Here is a 20793-nt window from a genome sequence, read left to right on the forward strand (position 1 = left end):
GCAGCTTTGCTAGGTTTCCCATAGGGAGAGGAGGGGAAAACGCAAACAGGAATATAGGCAGGTAGCAGGTGTGTGGAGGAGCTCTGAGTTGTGCTGGTCCCCACTGCCCCTGGCCTTTCTCCCTTGAGTCCCTTTCCTTATCAGTCTTGGGTTGTGGGTTTCATGGTTTCGCTGAGGTGGGGCCAGGTCCCTGGCTTTATGATCCCTCTCCCCACTCGACATTGTTGGCCTCTCTGTCGTCCAGTCCTTCCTCTTCCCATCTACAGGACTACAGACCTTGAAGGCAGGGGAGGGCAGGATGTTAGGTGAGGTTACCCAAGTTACTGAACAAACATGCCCCTCCTTAGCCCCCGGGGTGGAGAGGGACAGTGTTTTGATTTCTCCTGCTCCATGAACACACAGAGGTACACATCCTACCACTGGAGGAAACGACTGTTAGGAAGTTGGCAGCTGCAGGGGACATGGGTCTGGGGACAGGCAGACGGGACGAAGTGGGGAGGGGTCAGCCCCTGCCCGCCCAGCCTGGCCCATGAGGCACTGCCCTTCGCCGGTGGCCACCTGGGCTCCGTGGGTTATTGAATATGGCAGGCGGTGGAGGACGTGGCCAAGCAGCATATGCAGGTGGGTTCACGGTCTTGGGGGTGGGGGGGTGAGGATGAGGTCCAGATCGTTGTTGTAGGGGGATCTCGTCTAACTGGTAGCCATCCTTCAGCAGCTGGATGTTCAAATATTGATTGATCTGAGGGGATGTGTAGCCAGCGAGGGACATGTCCAAGTCGTCATCGTTGTCTGAGTCAAGGGCTACCAGTGGCTTCTGGTCTGGGCTCTGGTCAAGCGAGGAGTAGCCTTTACTGGGGACAGCCAGCCTCATCCAGGCCATGACATTGTTCGTAGGTTGCTGGTTGACGGGGCTACCGGTGCTATGGTTCTTCAGGGATCCTTTCTGGGCCAGCTCCCGCTGCTCCCCCAGCTTCACTTGGAGGCCTGGATGGTTTGTAATTCATGGATACTGGGGTCACCCTCCAGGCGTCACAGTCTCCTTCTGAGACGGAGGAGACGTTTGCGTCCTGGAACCAGTCGATGTTCTCCATAGTGTGCAAGGCGAGCGAGGGGGCTGGAGGCTGGGTGCTGCGGGGGACGCCAGGAGCCAGGCGGTGGTGCAGACTAGGCCGCTGGGTATGGGTCGGGTGGGCAGATGGCCCGGCGGTTAGGGGGAGCGGATGCCACCGCCACCTCCTGTTAGCATCTCAGCCACTGCAATGACCGGATTGTATTATTTTGCAACTGTCTTGTAGGTTTGAAATTATTTCAAAATAAAAAGTTAAAACAAAAATTTTGAAGAAAAAATTTTAAAAACATTAGAATAGTTTTTTTTTCTTACAAGGTTTGGAAGAATTTTGAGAGAATGACTGATAACTTTCTCAATTTCTTTCATGTTATTGGTATTTTTATTTTCTCTTTCTGAAGTCAATTTTGATAGTTTGCATTTTCCTAGAAAATCATGCATTTTAAGTGGGTTTTCAAATATGTAAACTTGCAAAATTAACATATTCTATTGATTTTCTCTGTGTTGCTTATGATTTCTCAGTCCTTGTTTATAATTTAATTTTCTCTCTTATTTTTTCTTGGTTAGGTTGGAGAATGGGTTATTTTTATCATTTTTATCAAAAAAGTAATTCTTTTCACTTATTTATCATTTTCACTTGTATTTGATAATTTATTAGTTTCTAGTTTTAATCTTTATTAATTCCTCCTGCTGGCTATTCATGTTTTTGTATGAACTAGTTTGATAACTCTTAAGTCAAAAGTTTAATTTCTTTTCCGTATTTATTGCTTTAGTAATGAAAAGGTTAAAGCTGTGAATTTCCCTGGAGGATTACGCCTTCAGCCATATCATGAGATATAGATATGTAGAAATTTTGTTATTTTTTAAATATTTGAAATTTCAGATTTATCTTTTATTTTGGCCAAGTAAGGGCTTAGGAGAAGAATTTAAAACCTCAGTATTTTTCTTTTTCTAATTTTAAAAATTATTTTCTAGTTTTACAGAATGCTATGGAGAAAATGTGATCTATACAATTTCTTAATTTCTAATATCTTTTTTGGTCAGTGTTTCTAAATGTTCCATGACCCCCTAAATAGTTTTTAGCTTAAGGCTGATGAGATGTGATTCTTGATATTCCCAGCAATAGGGCACCAAAATGGAAGAGAAAAAGAATAAGGGAGCAGAACAGATTTCTAGAGTCACAATCAAGAGTTTTGCAATTTCATTTTTTTAAAAAGAAGCATTGTAAATTTCCTTTGGCAACCCCAACAGTGTTGTTGGTACCTGAGACGGGTTCAATAAATGCCCGTTAGATAGTTCAGGAGATGGATAGATGGATATATGAATTTGCATAATACCAAATATGCCCATATTAAAATTGAGTACAAAAACATTCATAAGCAAACTGTATTTTATTGTTATTCCTCATTATTTTTTATCTTATTCTCCTATTATAAAAGATACTTGGAAGTCACTACTGCTTTTGGATTAGAGATATTACCACAAAAATTAAAAAAAAAAGGCCATTTGTAATTGATAAACCAGACTCAGGACTCTGCTTTTACTTATTGTTTCTTTTGCCACAAATTCACTATTTCCAAATGTTCTAGCCAACATTACTGTGTTCTGGGATCAGAGGCTATATATTTATTTCAGTCAGAAATTTTGCAAATTTACTACAAGGCTAACTATAGATAAATTTGAGTGGGTCAATGTTAATTCATCACAGCTAGAAGAACTGAAAACATGGTAATTTAGTATCTTCTATACAAAGACATTATTATATGTGGTCCTTTATTTCCCCTCCTTGTCATTTATATAATAATTTCTACATAGCACAAAATGTTTTCAACTGAATGTATTCACCATAAAAATGCCTGCTGAGATAATATATTATAGTCAAAACTCGATTATTGGGCATTCAGCCACGTGGAAATTGTGGTTGAATTGAAGGGACGCTTTACATCTTTGAGAAAACATGAAGTTCAAAGGAAATGTTAGTAGAGAACTACTATTGATAGGTTAACAAACAGAGGAAACGAAATTGAAATTAGTGCTCAAGAGTCAGTGATCGTAAAATCTATACTTACAGTTGCACAGATGAGGCCAGGGGAGGCAAGCTATGGGAAGGAAAAAAATAGCCCGACAATTAGGTACCATATATATATATATTTATAAAATAAAGAGAAATGTATAAGCATAGTGCATGAGCGTCTAAAAAAGACGGCACCACTCCATTCCCTATATTCCCATATTGCTCTGTATCTTTAGTACTAATACTTATCCTATTATATTTACATACATGTATATGTGTGCGTGTGAATATTTCTATTATGTTTAGAAGTAATGTAACTTGTATACATGATAGATATTTTCATAAAGAGTGATAAAAATCAGTCATAATTTCATCTCCATAAAATCACCTCTGGGTGATCTTCCAGTATTCTTTTCCTATGTATTTTTATCCATATATTTATGCTTCAACTCATTTTCCAAACAATCTAGTATGATTTTTTTTTTCTATTTATTTGTCAGGCACTTTGCCAATGCTGGTTAATGAGATGACCACAGTCCGTACCCTCAGTGAAGCTCACTTATCTAGTATAGATGATTATGAATAAATAATTCAAACTAATTCTCAGGGTGCTGATCATTATGAAAGGGAGTGCGTAGGGTACTCTGGAGTGAATATCAGGAGGGGCTCACTTAGTCTAAGGGAATTAGGGAAGGCCTCTCTTGAGGAAGTGTATCATTTAGGATGCTTTCCTTCAACAGACTTGAAGAAACAACTAAGACTGGCTTAACCAATAAGGACATTTATTATCTCTAACCACAAGAAGCATAGAGGGGAGAGGATTGTTGGAATGTGGCCAAGTAGAAAACTCCAGGAATCAGTCTCTCTGACAAAACAACTATAGACCTGGCAGGAACTGTTTGAATCAACCATTTGAAATTTCAGAGTCTAGTGGAACGCTGTGCAGCATTCCAAGTAAGAGCTGGAGGAAAAGGATGGTAAATTGTGGTAAATATCGGTGAATTTCACTCTCCATGCAGTGGCTACAACCCCCCGCTACCCAACACTGTGGCAGGAAGGAGTGGGGATTGCAACCCAGCTCCTGTTGCAGCTTGCTTGTGCCAGGGAAGGCTATACAGATCTACTCCTCAAAAACCTGGGGTGGTGGTGGGGGTAGTGTTCTGTTCACAGCTTTTGATCAGCTACTTAAGATTACTGAGGGTCCAGCTCTGAGGATGACACTGTTCCAAATCCCCTCAGGCAAAAGCAGTAGAGGAGTCTTAAAGAGGTGGTATTTTTTTTCCTTCCCCCTTTCACTTTCCATTTTCTTATTGGAAGCAAAAATAGTTTGGAAAAGTCACAAATTGGTGGCTCCAGCCCTCGACAACAGTGACAACAACAACAAAAATCTAGCAATCCCAGAAAAGTGGAAGAACTAGATAATAACAACGTAATGCTCACAGTATCCAGTTCTCAACAAAAAATTATAAAACATACTAACAGGAAATTTTGGCCCACTCACAAGAAAAAAAAGGATTTGCCAAAAACCATACCTGAGGACGTTCACACATTGGAACTCCTAGTCAAAGACTTAAATCACCTATCTTAAATTTGTTCAATGAGCTAAAGGAATCTATATACAAAAAATAAAGGAAATTAGGAAAATGTTGTCTGGACAAAATAAAGAGATGGAAATTATAAGAGGAACCAAACAGAAATTTTAGCTGCAAAGTACAGTAATTGAAATGAAAAACTCATTAGACGGATTCAACAGCATATTTAAACAGGCAGAAGAAAGGATCAGTGAACTTGATGACAGGACAATTGAAATTATCCCACGTGAGAAGCAGAAAGAAAAAGAATGAGGAAAAATGAACAGAACCTGCGGGACCTGTAGGATACCATTGAGCATACCAACATATGCATAATTGGAGTTCCAGAAGGACAAGAGAGAGACAAAGGGGCCAAAAAGGTATTAGAAGAAATAATGGCTGAAAGCTTCCCAAATCTGATGAAAGTTGGATACACACATCCAGGAAGCTCAACGAAGTCCAAGCAGGATAGACTCTTAAGAAATTTACACCAAGACACATTGTAGCAAAATTGTCAAAATCGAAACATAAAGAGGATTTTCAAGGCAACAAGAGAGAAGCGGTGTGTCACTTGTACAAAGGATCCCCAATAAGATTAACAGATTTCTCATCAGAAACCATGGAGTCCAGAAGGTAGTAGGGTGGCATATTTAAAGTCCTTAAAGAAAATAACTGTCAACCAAGAATTCTATATCCAGCAAAATTGTCTTTCACAAATGAAGGAGAAATTAAGATGTTTACAGAGAAGCAAAAGCTGTAAGAGTTCATTACCAGAAAATATAAAAGCAATGCTAAAAGGAATCCTTCAGGCTGAAATAAAAGGACACTAGAGAGTAACTCAAAACCATACAAAGAAATAAAGAACAGTGGTAAAGGTAACTACATAAGTAAGTATAAAATCCTGTATTATTGTACTTGGGGTTTGTAACTGCTTCCCCTCCCCCCATCCCATATGATTTAACAGGCAAATGTGTAAAATAGTATTACAAATCTATGTTAATAGGCACACAATGTATACAAATATAATCTGAGACAATAACAAATAAAAGGGGAGGGAAGGAGATAAATAGGAGTAGAGAGTTTGTATACTTCTGATACTAGGTTGGAACTAGTTCAAGTGGGTTGTTATTAGCTTAAGATGTCAGTTGTAAATACAAAGGTAACCACTAAGAAAATAACTAAAAAATACAGAGAAAGGAAAGAAGAAGGGAATCAAAATGGTGTACTTCAAAACAACTAAATCCAAATAAAGGGAGTAATGGAGGAATTGCAATGGAGTTTTAGATTTTACACCAGAAGCACAAGCAACAAAAGAAAGAAATAGTTAAAATGGACTTCATCGAGAAAGGGAAAATACAACCTACAGACTGAGAGAATATATTTGGAAACCATATATCTGATAAGGGTTTAATATCCAGAATATATAAAGAAATCCACAACTCGAAAACAGAATGACAAACAATCCAATTTTCAAATAGGCCAAGGATCTGAATAGACATTTCTCCAGAGAAGATATTCAATGGCTGATAAGTATATGAAAAGATGCTCAGTATCATTAGCATTAGAGAAATGTGAATTAAAACTACAAGATAAAACTTCACACTCACTAGGATGGCTATTATTTAAAAAAAAAAAAAATGAAAATAACCAGTGTTGACAAGAAAGCAGATAAATTGGAACCCTTGTACATTGCTGGTGGCAATGTAAAATTGTGTAGCCATTGTGGAAAGCTGTTTGGCAGTTCCTCGGAAAGCTGTTTGGCAGTTCCTCAGAAAGTTGAACATAGAATTACCGTATGATCTGGCAATTCCACTTCTAGCTGTGTACCCTCAAAAATTGAAAGCAGGGACTCAAATATTATTTGTATACCAGTGTTCATTGCAGCATTATTTACAATAGCCAAAATGTGTAAGCAGTCTTAAGTGTCCTTCAACAGATGAATGGGAAAACAAAAAGTGGTATATCCACACAATGGTATATTTTATTCAGCTGTAAAAAGTGAAGTGCTGGTACACGTTACCACATGGGTGAATCTTGAAGACATCATGCTGAGTACAATAATATGGACACAAAAGGACAAATATTGTATGATTTTTCTTATATGAAATACTTAAAATAAGCAAATTCATAGAGACAGAAAGCAGAAGAATGGTTACCAGGGGTGAGGCGAGGGAGGAATGGGGAATTATTGCTAAATGAGTACGAGTTTTGGTTTGGGATGATAAAAATAGTCTGGAAATAGTAGTAAAAGTTACATTGTATTGTTAATGTACTTAATGTCAAAGAACTGTCCATTTAAAATGGTTAAAATAAGTTTTATGTTATGTAATTTTTACCACAATTAAAAATAAATGGATTAATTATGTAAAAAAAGAAACAAAGAAGGTTGGTTACTGCAGCAGCTGAACAAAGTCATGTCTCTGACCCAGCTTCTTTGTGATTCTCTTGGCTTCCTCTCTGTGGTCACAGATGCTTGCAGTAGTTTCAAATGTCATATCCTCACACAATGATGTCCAGAGACAGAAAAGGGGGAAATTTTCCCCATGTGTCTCTTAAAAAATGAAGAAACTTTTCCCCAAAGCCATGCCCTCCTTGCCCCCCAGAGACTTTGACTTTTATCTCATGGGCCAATATTGTATCGTGTTATGTTTCTAACCCAGTTATTGGTAAGATGGATGGAGTTACCACGAGGCTTATAGGAATCAGGATTTGATCCCTGGAATTGAGTAGGGACCATCTATCCCTGACACACATACTGTCATCCAATATTTGAATAAAATTGGAATTCTGTTAGCTAGGAAAAAGTGGGGAAGAGCCACCCTACTGACAGAGCTCTAAGTAAATTATTGTGCATTCATAATAGTTTCAAATATATTTGAATTAGTTTCAAATATTAGTTTCAAAATATATTTTTTGGTATGTAATTTCACTTCTTTCTACACGTGCTGAAGTGCAAATGCATAAAAAGTAATGATAAATCTAGGGTTTCAGACATAAAATGTACAAAGACATAAGTGATAAGTACTAAAAAAGTGGGGGGATGGAGGAGTAAGTGCTATTGAAGTATAGGTTTATGCTATTGAAGTAAAGTTGGTCTCAAATAAAAAAGTGATTATTTTATGTTTAGGATGTTAAATTTAACTCCTTGGTTACCAAAAGTAAAATATATGAAAAATATATCCATAAAGAAATGAGAAGGGACTCAATATGGTACAATACACGTACACACACACACACAAAACAAATAAATATGAAAACAGGTATTAATGGAAGAATTGAAGGTAAAAAAAAAGTATAAGACTTGAAAAAACTAAATAGCAAAATGGAAGAAAAAAGTCCTGTGTTATTAGTAGTGACTTTAAATGTAAATGAATTAAGCTCTCCAGTCAAAATGCAGAGGTTGGCAGAGTAGATAAAAAAGGATGCCACAACTATATGCTGTTCACAAGAGATTCACCTTAAACTCAAAACATAGGCAGGTTGAAAGTGAAAGGATGGAAAAAATATATACCATGCAATTAGTAACCAAAAGAGAGTGGGCGTAGCAATACTAATATCAGATAAAATAGACTTTAGGTCAAAAACTGTTACAATGGACAAAGAAGACCATTATATACTGATTAAGGGATCAGTTCAACACTTATTTTCACACCAATGTTCATAGCATCTGTATGTACCCCAGGAAATCATGTTCTTAAAGCTAATCCATTCCTGCAGGTGTTAGCTTATTTTAAGTAGGACCTTTTGATGAGGTTACTTCAGTTAAGGCATGGGCCAGGATGAGTCTTAATTCTCTTATTGGAGCCCTTTATAAGAGAATATAATTCAGACAAAGAGAGAGGAAGGCACTGAAGCAAGAAGCTGAAAGCAAGGAAACCTGAAAGAGAAGGGAGAGACCAGCAGATGCCACCATTTGCCCTGCCATGAGACAGAGTCCAGGATCATTGGCAGCTGGTCTTCAGGAAGAAAGCACTGTCTTGATGATGCCTTGATTTGGACATTTTCAAGCCCTCAAAATTGTAAGCATGTAAACCAATAAATTCTCATTGTTAAAAGTCAACCCATTTCATGGTATCTACTTTAAGCAGCCTAGGAAACTAAAACACCTCTTTTTAGTTCTTTTGGATAATTTACCTAGGAGTGGAGTTGTCAGGTCATATGGTAATCTTATGTTTAACTTTCTGAGCAACTTCCAGACTGTTTTCCACAGTGGCTCCACAAATTGAGACTCCCATCAGCAATGTATAAGGTTCCAGTTCACCACATCCTTGCCAACACTTATAATTTTCTTTTTATTATTATAGTCAACCTACTGGGTATTAAGTGGCATGTCCTTGTGGCTTTGATTTGCATTTCCTTAATTGCTATTAATGTTGGGCATCTGTGCATGTGCTTGTTAGCCATTTGTTTCTCTCTTTTTTTATTTTTTTATTACTTTTTTAATTAAGGAAGTTGTGGGTTTACAGAAAAATCATAAATTCATAATGTTAATTTTCTTTGAAGAAATGTCTATTCAAGTCCTTGACACATTTTTTAATTTATTGGTTTTTGTTGTGGGGTTGTGAGAATTCTTTATATATTCTAGATCCTAGACCCTTATTAGATATATGATTTGCAAAATTTTCTCCCAGTCTGTGAGTTGTCTTTTTAGTTTCTTGAGAGTGTCCTTTGATGCATGGTCATTTTTAATTTTGATGCATCCCAATTTATTCTTTTTGTTTTTGTTGTTTGTGCTTTTGTTTTCATATCTTAGAAACCATTACTAAACCTAAGGTCATGAATAATGAGCCCTATTCTAATAGCTTTATAGTTTTGATCTTATATTTAGGTCTTTGGTCTTTTTAAGTTAATTTTCGGGTATAGTATGGCGTTAGGGCCCAGATTCATTCTTTTGCATGTGGAAATATGGTTTTCCCAGGGCCATCTGTTGCAGAGACTATTCTTTCCCCATTGAAGGGTCTTGGTAGTACCTTTGTTGAAATCAGTTGTACGGGCTTTTCAGTTCTATTCCGTTGGTCCAATGCTTGTATTTTGCCAATATCATGCTGTTTTCATTACTGTAGCTTTGTACTACATTTTGAAATTGAGAAGTGTGTGTCTTCCAATTTTGTTCTTTTTCAATATCGAATTGGCTATTTGTGGTCCCTTGCAATTTCTCATGAATTTGAAGATCAGTTTTTCCTTTTCTAGAAAAAAGACGATTAAAACTTCAGTAGGATTGCATTGAATCTGATCACTTTGGGGAGTGTTGCCATCTTTACACTACTAAATCTTCCAGATTATGAATGCACAATGTCTTTCCTTTAATTTAATTTAATTTAATTTATTCGTTTCATTTCCTTCAGCAGTGATTTGTAGTTTTCAATGTACATGTCTTGCACCTCTTTGGTTAAATTTATAAGTATTTTGTTCTTTTATATGCCATTGTAAATGGAATTGGTTCTTTATTTCCTTTTCATGTTGTTCATTGCTAGTATATAGAAATACAACTGATTTTTTTTGTTGATCTGGTATCCTAAAACTTTGTTGAATTCGTTTATTAGATCTAATAGTTTTTTTGTTTTTGTGGATTCTTTAGGGTTTTTTATGTATAAGATCATATCATCTCAAATAGAGATGGTTTTGCTTCCTTTCCAGTTTAGATGCTTTTTTGTTTCTTTTTCCTACCTAATTGCTCTGGGTAGAACTTCTAGTGCTATGTTGAGTACAAGTAAAAGTGGGCATCCTTTTCTTGTTTCTAATCTTAGGGAGAAAACTTTCACTCTGCTGCCGTTGAGCGTGATGTTAGCTGTGGGTTTTTCATAAATGCCTTTTTATCATGTTGAGGAAGTTCCTTCCTATTCCTAGTTTGTTGAGTATTTTCACCATGGAATGTTGTTAGAATTTGTCAAATACCTTTTCTATTTCAATTGGGATGATCATGTGGTCTTTTTCCTTGTTCTATTAATGTGGTGTATTAAATTGATTGATTTTATGTTGAACCACTCTTGAATTCCTGGGATAAATACCACTTGATCATTGTGTATAGTCCTTTTAATATGCTTTTGGATTTGGTTTGCTAGTATTTTATTGAGGATTTTTGCATCTATATTCATACGGCGTATTGGTCTGTAATTTTTTGTGATGTGTTTGTCTGACTTTAGTATCAGGGTAATGCTGGCCTCATAGAATGAGTTAGGAAGGAAGTATACCCTCCTTTATTATTTTTTGGAAGCATTTGAGGATTGGTGCTAATTCTTCTCTGAATATTTGGTAGAATTCACCAGTGAAGCCATCTGGTCCAAGACTTTTGTATATTGGGAAGTTTTTGATTACCGATTCAGTTCAATCTCTTTCCTTGTGATATGTCTGTTTGGAATTTCTGGTTTTTCTCAGTTTTGTAGTTAGTGTGTTTCTAGGAATTTGTCCATTTCATTTAGATTCTCTAATACATACAATTGTTTATAGTACTCTCTTCTAATCCTTTTTATTTTTGTACTGTCAGTAGTGATATCGTTACCTTAATTTCTGATTTTAGTTTTGAGTCTTTTCTCTTTTTTCTTAGTTTAGCTAAAGACTAATCAATTTTGGTGATACTTTCAAATAACTAACTTGTTTTCATTGATTCTATTGTCTATTTTATTTCCAATCTAATATTTATTTCCTTCCTTCTGTTAACTTTGGGTTTAGTTAGCTCTTCTCTTTCTAATTATTTGAAGTATAAAGTTAGGTTGAGATACTTCTTTTTTTTTTAATGTAGGTGTTCATAGCTATAAATTTCTCTCCAAGCACTGCTTTCACTGTACATCATAAGTTTTGGCATGTTGCTTTTTCATTTGTCTCAAAGTTTTCTAATTTCATTTGTGGTCAATAATTTATTTTTATATTTGATCATTAGAAATAACTATCTGTATAAAGAAACAAAGTGGGAAAACAAAACATACATAAAAATGCCAAGATACTTTCTATGTATATAAAGCTTTATACTTGTACAAATATTTTCTTGTCTAGTCATTTAACTTTTTACACAAATTTTATTTAAATATGTGCTTATAACATATGTCCACACAAAAACTTGTACACAAATGTTCATGACAGCATAGCCAAAAAGTGGAAACAACCCCAAAGTCTGTTAACTGATGAATGGATAAATAAAATATGGTACATCTGTACAATGAAATATTATTGAGCTATGAAAAGAAATAAAGTATTGATACATGCTACAACATGGATGAATCTTGGAAACATTATGCTTAATGAAAGAAGCCAGTTACAAAAGACCACATATTGTATGATTTCATTTATATGAGATTTTCAGAATAGGCACATCTATAGAGACAGAAAGTAAATTAGTGATTGTCTAGGACTGAAGAAACTGGAGAAAAATGAGGATTGGCTGTTGAAAGGTATGGTATTTTTGGGGGAGTGATGAAAATGTTCTAAATTGATCATGGTGATTGTGCACTATTCTTTGAATACACTGAAATCTAATTATGTACTTTAAAAGGGTGAATTGTATGGCATATGAATTATATCCTAATGAGGCTGTTAAAAAAATGAACTTACACTGATTTTTCTTACAACAGTCAGCAAAATTTGCAGGAACATTTATTCAGGTTCTTTATAAATACAATTGAATAAATTGTCACTTACCAATACCTTTTTTTCTGTTATGAAAATTGGGTTATTCCTCTGTCCAGTTTTTTCCTCTGCTCTTTTATGCATTTATAGATTTAGGTACTTATCCTTTTGTAAGAACTCCTATCACCAATATTTTAATTTGTGTTAGGCTTTCACCTTTCCTTTAAATATGACTCTCTGAATTCTACTTTTTGCAACCATAGTTTTACTCATATTTTAATAAAATTAAAAAAATTATCTCATCAAATAATTCACACATAGTTTAAAAGATGAGAATATATAATGCTACAACATGGATGAACTTTGAGACATCATGTTGCTTGAAGTAAGTCAGAAAGGAACATAAGTTGTATGACTCCACTTATATGAAATAGAAACAGAACATAGACTACAGGTTACCAGGGGCAAGGAGAAGGGAGAATGGGGAGTTAATGCATGATGGGTACAGGGTTTATATTTGGGGTAGTGGCAAAGTTCTGGTAATGGATGGTGGTGAGTGTAGTGCAACATTATGAATGTGATTAATTCCACTAAATGCAATGCTTGGGAGTGGTTGAGATGGGAATGTTTATGTTGTGATTATATTTCTGCAGTTTTTTTAAAAAACAACTAAAAAGACAATAACTCAATCTAATAACAAAGGAGAAAAGGCTCAAATTAGAAAAAATTGGTATATAGACTAAAGCTTAATTTTTTTTTTTCATTTTTATTGAGATTGTTCAGATACCATACAATTATCCAAAGATCCAAAGTGTACAATCAGTTGCCCCTGGGTACCCTCATACAGCTGTGCATCCATCACCACACTTAATTTTTGTTCAATTTTTAGAAACTTTTCATTACTCCAGACAAGAAATAAAGTGAAAGATGAAAAAAGAAAAAAAGAAAAGGAAACTCTAAACCTCCCCTATCCCTAACCAACCCCCCTCAATTGTTGACTCAATTGTTGATATAGTACGTTTGTTACAGTTTATGAAAAAATGTTGAAATACTGCTAACTGTAGTATATAGTTTGTAATAGGTATATAGTTCTTCCCTATATGCCCCTCTATTATTAACTTCTAATTGTATTGTCATACATTTGTTCTGGTTCATGAAGTGATTTCTAGTATTTGTACAGTTGATCATGGACATTGCCCACCATAGGATTCAGTTTTATACATTTCCATCTTTTGACCTCCAACTTTCCTTCTGGTGACATATATGACTCTGAGCTTCCCCTTTCCACCTCATTCACACACCATTCAGCGCTGTTAGTTATTCTCACATCTTGCTACCAACACCCCTGTTCATTTCCAAACATTTAAGTTCATCCTAATTGAACATTCTGTTCATACTAAGCAAGAGCATCTACATTTCTTCCACAAGGCAGGAGGGAGAGTCAAAGAAGGTAGAGAGGCAAAAGAAAGAGGAAACAACAAAAAAAAATGACAGCTAGGAAGCAGCAAAAGGAAAAATAACCTTAAATCAAAGTAGAATAAAGAATCAGACAATACCACCAATGTCAAGTGTCTAACATGCCTCCCCTATTCCCCCCTCTTATCTGCATTCACCTTGGTATATCACCTTTGTTACATTAAAGGAAGCATAATACAATGATTCTATTAGTTACAGTCTCTAGAGTTTATGCTGATTGCATCCCTCCCCCAATGCCTCCCCATTTTTAGCACCTTGCAAGGTTGACATTTGCTTGTTCTCCCTCATAAAAGAACATATTTGTACATTTTATCACAATTGTTGAATACTCTAGATTTCACCAAGTTACACAGTCCCAGTCGTTATCTTTCCTCCTTTCTTGTGGTGTCTCACATGCTCCCCATCTTTCTCTTCCAACCGTATTCATAGTTACCTTTGTTCAGTGTACTTACATTGTTGTGCTACCATCTCCCAAAATTGTGTTCCAAACCACGCACTCCTGTCTTCTATCACCCTGTAGTGCTCCCTTTAGTATTTCCTGTAGGGCAGGTGTCTTGTTCACAAAGTCTCTCATTGTCTGTTTGTCAGAAAATATTTTGAGCTCTCCCTCATATTTGAAGGACAGCTTTGCTGGATACAGGATTCTTGGTTGGTGGTTTTTCTCTTTCAGTATCTTAAATACATCACACCACTTCCTTCTTGCCTCCATGGTTTCTTCTGAGAGATCCGCACATATTCTTATGAAGCTTCCTTTCTATGTAATGGATTGCTTTTCTCTTGCTGCTTTCAGGATTCTCTCTTTGTCTTTGACATTTGATAATCTGATTATTAAGTGTCTTGACGTAGGCCTACTCATATCTCTTCTGTTTGGAGTACGCTGCGCTTCTTGGATCTGTAATTTTATGTCTTTCATAAGAGATGGGAAATTTTCATTGATTATTTCCTCTATTATTGCTTCTGCCCCCTTTCCCTTCTCTTCTCCTTCTGGGACACCAATGATACGTACATTATTGTACTTTGTTTCATCCTTGAGTTCCCGGAGACGTTGCTCATATTTTTTCATTCTTTTCTCCATCTGCTCCTTTGCATGTAGGCTTTCAGGTGTTTTGTTCTCCAGTTCCTGGGTGTTTTCTTCTGCCTCTTGAGATCTGCTGTTGTATGTTTCCATTGTGTCTTTCATCTCTTGTGTTGTGCCTTTCATTTCCATAGATTCTACTAGTAGGTTTTTTGAACTTTTGATTTCTGCCGTATACATGTCCAGTGCTTCCTTTACAGCCTCTATCTCTTTTGCGATATCTTCTCTAAACTTTTTGAATTGATTTAGCATTAGTTGTTTAAATTCCTGTATCTCAGTTGAAGTGTACATTTGTTCCTTTGACTGGGCCATAACTTTGTTTTTCTTTGTGTAGGTTGTAATTTTCTGTTGTCTAGGCATGGTTTCCTTGGTTACCCAAATCAGGTTTTCCCAGACCAGAACAGGCTCAGGTCCCAGAGGGAAGAAATATTCAGTATCTGGTTTCCCTGCGGGTGTGTCTTAGAAAATTGCTACACCCTGTGATGCCTCAGGTCACTGTGCTTTTCTGCCCAGCAGGTGACGCCTGTTAGCCTATAATCCTTGACTGGTGTGAGGAGGTATGGCCGTGTTCCCCCAGGCTCTGGGGTCTGGTTCTGAATGGAAAGGGCCGCACCCCTTTCCTCCTAGAGAAGACAGAACCCCCAGGTGGAGGTCATTAGCATTTCAATGGTCTCTCTCTCTCTGCTTGTGTTGTCTCCGCCCTTCCCTGAGTCACAGCCCTGGAAACTTAAAATGACTGGGGCTTTCTCCACTGAGCTGAAAAAGAAACAGATAGTCCCCTTCAGACCCAGTGAAGGCGACCCTCTGGCTCTCCCAGGTCAGTCGTCACCCAATGCCTCTGTCTGTTTTTTGGGGCTGCGTACCTGTAGTGAGCAGTTCACACTCGCTACTTAAAACCCCAGTTGGAGCTCAGCTGAGCCGTATTCGCTTGGTAGAAGAGAGCGTCTCTCTGGCACCACGCGGCTTTGCAGCTTGGGCTATGGGGGAGGGGGTCTCCCGACCTGGTTCCGCAGGTTTTACTTACAGATTTTATGCTGTGTTCTTGGGCATTCCTCCCAATTCAGGTTGGTGTGTGATGAGTGGATGGTCTCGTTTGTCCCCCCGCAGTTATTCTGGATTATTTACTAGTTGTTTCTGGTTTTTTGTAGTTGTTCCAGGGGGACTACTTAGCTTCCACTCCTCTCTATGCCGCCATCTTGCCCGACCCCTGAAGCTTAATATTAATGTTAAATACTTGAACTTACGTAAAGTGAATATCCTTGTTCATAGGAAATGTAATGGCAGTATTAAGTATTCTAGGGGCATGATGTATGTAATCTATTCTCAGATGTTTAGAAAGTAGATGGATGGCTGGAGGGGTGGGTGGATGGAGAGAGAGAGAGAGGAAGAGAAAGAGAGAAAATATAACAAATGTGGCAAAATGTTGAAAGTTGGTGAGTGTGGTTATCCGGGTCGGGGAGGGGGGGTTCAGAGTTTGGGTGTGTATTGCTTTTATAATTGTCCTGTAAGCTTGAAATTGTGTCAAAATAGAAAGTTTTTTTAAAATGTGGTAGTATAACAGGGATTAAAATTAAAAGCAACAGACTCTGAGGCATGTTCTCCCTCCTATTCCCGATTCTTTGAGGGAACTATTTTTTAATCAGTTTTATTGAGATATAGTCACATACCATGCAGTCTATCCAAAATGTATAATCACTGGCTTTTAGGATAATCACAGAGTTGTGCATTCATCACCACAATCAATTTTAGAACATTGTCATTACTCCAAAAAGAGAAGAGATCCCATATCCCTTAGCAGTCACCTCTCAATCCCTCTATCCTTCCCCAGCCCTACATAACCACTTTTTGACTGCTTCTGTTTGTTTTTCTGGTCATTATTCCCAGATTGCTGAATGGCTCATACATCCATGTCCCAAATTGACTTCCTGCTTTGATATATGAGTAAATAGCCAACTTGTGTTTGGCTAAGACTTTGGCTCCAGGTAGAATTCTAGGGTGAAAGTAATTTTTTCTCAGAGACTTAAAGACTTGAAGGATTGCTTCATCATCTTTAGCATCATTGCTGTTGAAAAGTCTAATTCTTGTTCTTTTGGGGGTGGGGTGCTCTTTTCTTTCTTTCTCTGGAATAATTTTATAATTATTTCATTATCCTAGTGTTTTAAAATTCACAGTGACATGTCTTATGTGTACAGTTTTTCTTATTGATTGTGTTGGACCTTTGGTAAGCATTTCAATTTGAATACTACTGTTTCCCTTCAGCTCTAAAAAAATTTTGTGTAAATAATTTATTGATTTTCTTCTCTGTTTGTACTTGCGGGATTCCAAATAGTTGGAATATTCTTGCGTAATTCCAGCTACTTGGATGTAGGGTCACCTGGACTGATTCTCTCGGTCTTTCTTGAACAGAATTCTTCATGTGAACCACAAAACACAGAATGTGACTTGAGTGGCCATTTCACAAATCTCCCAGGGATGATCCTTAATCATTACCATTTTCTAGATGCATAGGAGAGAAATTAATAGATAGTGTATAGTGAGTGTCTTAGGACGGATTGGCAAACTTTCTCAATGGGCCAGATAGTAAACATTTTAGGTATTGCGAGCCAACAGTCAAAATCTAGGAAATAATAGGTCCTTATTTCCATATAAAACATAACCGTTTAGAGGCGGGGCAAGATGGCAGACTGGTGAGCTGTATGTTTTAGTTACTCCTCCAGGAAAGTAGGTAAAAAGCCAGGAACTGCGTGGACTGGACACCACAGAGCAATCTGTCTTTGGGCATACCTCATACAACACTCATGAAAACGTGGAACTGCTGAGATCAGCGAAATCTGTAAGTTTTTGCGGCCAGGGGACCCGCGCCCCTCCCTGCCAGGCTCAGTCCCGGGGGAGGAGGGGCTGTCAGCTCCAGGAAGGAGAAGGGAGAATTGCAGTGGCTGCTCTTACCGGAAACTCATTCTACTGATTCAAACTCCAACCATAGATAGACTGAGGCCAGACACCAGAGACTCTGAGAGCAGCCAGCCCAGCAGAGAGGAGACAGGCATAGAAAAAAAACAACACGAAAAACTCCAAAATAAAAGCAGAGGATTTTTGGAGTTCTGGTGAACACAGAAAGGGGAAGGGCGGAGATCAGGCCTTGAGGCGCATATGCAAATCCCGAAGCAAGGCTGATCTCTCTGCCCTGGGCACTTTTCCTTAATGGCCCTGGTTGCTTTGTCTATTAGCATTTCAATAACCCATTAGATCTCTGAGGAGGGCCGTTTTTTGTTTTTTTTTTTTTTTTTTTTTTTTTTTAAATCCTTTTTGCTTTTTCTAAAACAATTACTCTAAGAAGCTCAATACAGAAAGCTTCAAAGAATTGAAATTTGGGCACGTCAAGTCAAGAGCAGAACTAAGAGAGCTCTGAGACAAAAGGCAATAATCCAGTGGCTGAGAAAATTCACTAAACAACACAACTTCCCAAGAAAAGGGGGGTGTCCGCTCACAGCCACCATCCTGGTGGACAGGAAACACTCCTGCCCATCACCAGCCCCATAGCCCAGAGCTGCCCCAGACAACCCAGTGTGACGGAAGTGCTTCAAATAACAGGCACACACCACAAAACTGGGCGTGGACATTAGCCTTCCCTGCAACCTCAGCTGAATGTCCCAGAGCTGGGAAGGGGGAGCAGTGTGAATTAACAGAGCCCCATTCAGCCATCACTTGAGCAGACTGGGAGCCTCCCAACACAGCCCAGCAGCCCAGAACTGCCCTGGGGGGACGGCACTCACCTGCGACATAGCACAGTCATCCCTCAACAGAGGACCCGGGGTGCACAGCCTGGAAGAGGGGCCCACTTGCAAGTCTCAGGAGCCATACGCCAATACCAAAGACTTGTGGGTCAGTGGCAGAGACAAACTGTGGCAGGACTGAACTGAAGGATTAGACTATTGCAGTAGCTTTAAAACTCTAGGATCATCAGGGAGATTTGATTGTTAGGGCCACCCCCCCTCCCCGACTGCCCAGAAACACGCCCCACATACAGGGCAGGCAACACCAACTACACACGCAAGCTTGGGACACCAATTGGGCCCCACAAGACTCACTCCCCCACTCACCAAAAAGGCTAAGTAGGGGAGATCTGGCTTGTGGAGAACAGGTGGCTCGTGGACGCCACCTGCTGGTTAGTTAGAGAAAGTGTACTCCACGAAGCTGTAGATCTGATAAATTAGAGATAAGGACTTCAACTGGTCTACAAACCCTAAAAGAACCCTATCAAGGTCAGCAAATGCCACGAGGCCAAAAACAACAGAAAATTATAAAGCATATGAAAAAACCAGACGATATGGATAACCCAAGCCCAAGCACCCAAATCAAAAGACCAGAAGAGACACACCTAGAGCAGCTACTCAAAGAACTAAAGATGAACAATGAGACCCTAGTACGGGATATGAAGGAAATCAAGAAGACCCTAGAAGAGCATAAAGAAGACATTGCAAGACTAAATAAAAAAATGGATGATCTTATGGAAATTAAAGAAACTGTTGACCAAATTAAAAAGATTCTGGACACTCATAGTACAAGACTAGAGGAAGTTGAACAACGAATCAGTGACCTGGAAGATGACAGAATGGAAAATGAAAACATAAAAGAAAGAATGGGGAAAAAAATTGAAAAACTCGAAATGGACCTCAGGGATATGATAGATAATATGAAACGTCCGAATATAAGACTCATTGGTGTCCCAGAAGGGGAAGAAAAGGGTAAAGGTCTAGGAAGAGTATTCAAAGAAATTGTTGGGGAAAACTTCCCAAATCTTCTAAACAACATAAATACACAAATCATAAATGCTCAGCGAACTCCAAATAGAATAAATCCAAAAAAACCCACTCCGAGACATATACTGATCACACTGTCAAACATAGAAGAGAAGGAGCAAGTTCTGAAAGCAGCAAGAGAAAAGCAATTCACCACATACAAAGGAAACAGCATAAGACTAAGTAGTGACTACTCAGCAGCCACCATGGAGGCGAGAAGGCAGTGGCACGATATATTTAAAATTCTGAGTGAGAGGAATTTCCAGCCAAGAATACTTTATCCAGCAAAGCTCTCCTTCAAATTTGAGGGAGAGCTTAAATTTTTCACAGACAAAGAAATGCTGAGAGAATTTGCTAACAAGAGACCTGCCCTACTGGAGATACTAAAGGGAGCCCTACAGACAGAGAAACAAAGACAGGACAGAGAGACTTGGAGAAAGGTTCAGTACTAAAGAGATTCGGTATGGGTACAATAAAGGATATTAATAGAGAGAGGGAAAAATATGGCAAACATAATCCAAAGGATAAGATGGCCGATTCAAGAAATGCCTTCACGGTTTTAACGTTGAATGTAAATGGATTAAACTCCCCAATAAAAGATATAGATTCGCAGAATGGATCAAAAAAAATGAACCATCAATATGTTGCATACAAGAGACTCATCTTAGACACAGGGACACAAAGAAACTGAAAGTGAAAGGATGGAAAAATATATTTCATGCAAGCTACAGCCAAAAGAAAGCAGGTGTAGCAATATTAATCTCAGATAAAATAGACTTCAAATGCAGGGATGTTTTGAGAGACAAAGAAGGCCACTACATACTAATAAAAGGGGCAATTCAGCAAGAAGAAATAACAATCGTAAATGTCTATGCACCCAATCAAGGTGCCACAAAATACATGAGAGAAACATTGGCAAAACTAAAGGAAGCAATTGATGTTTCCACAATAATTGTGGGAGACTTCAACACAACACTCTCTCCTATAGATAGATCAACCAGACAGAAGACCAATAAGGAAATTGAAAACCTAAACAATCTGATAAATGAATTAGATTTAACAGACATCTACAGGACATTACATCCCAAATCAACAGGATACACATACTTTTCTAGTGCTCACGGAACTTTCTCCAGAATAGATCATATGCTGGGACATAAAACAAGCCTCAATAAATTTAAAAAGATTGAAATTATTCAAAGCACATTCTCTGACCACAATGGAATACAATT

The 20793-nt window shown here is 37.9% G+C and overlaps 1 protein-coding gene and 1 pseudogene across 3 annotated transcripts in view; one reads left to right on the forward strand and one right to left on the reverse strand.

The window, feature by feature from the left end:
• Positions 1 to 20793, forward strand: part of NEDD4 (NEDD4 E3 ubiquitin protein ligase) — a 194979-nt gene that overhangs the window by 60072 nt on the left and 114114 nt on the right. The window lies entirely within an intron of this gene.
• On the reverse strand, positions 573 to 1091 carry LOC119531975 (annotated as a pseudogene).

The sequence above is a fragment of the Choloepus didactylus genome, chromosome 4, assembly GCF_015220235.1.
Source record: "Choloepus didactylus isolate mChoDid1 chromosome 4, mChoDid1.pri, whole genome shotgun sequence".
In the NCBI taxonomy this organism is placed as follows: domain Eukaryota; kingdom Metazoa; phylum Chordata; class Mammalia; order Pilosa; family Megalonychidae; genus Choloepus; species Choloepus didactylus.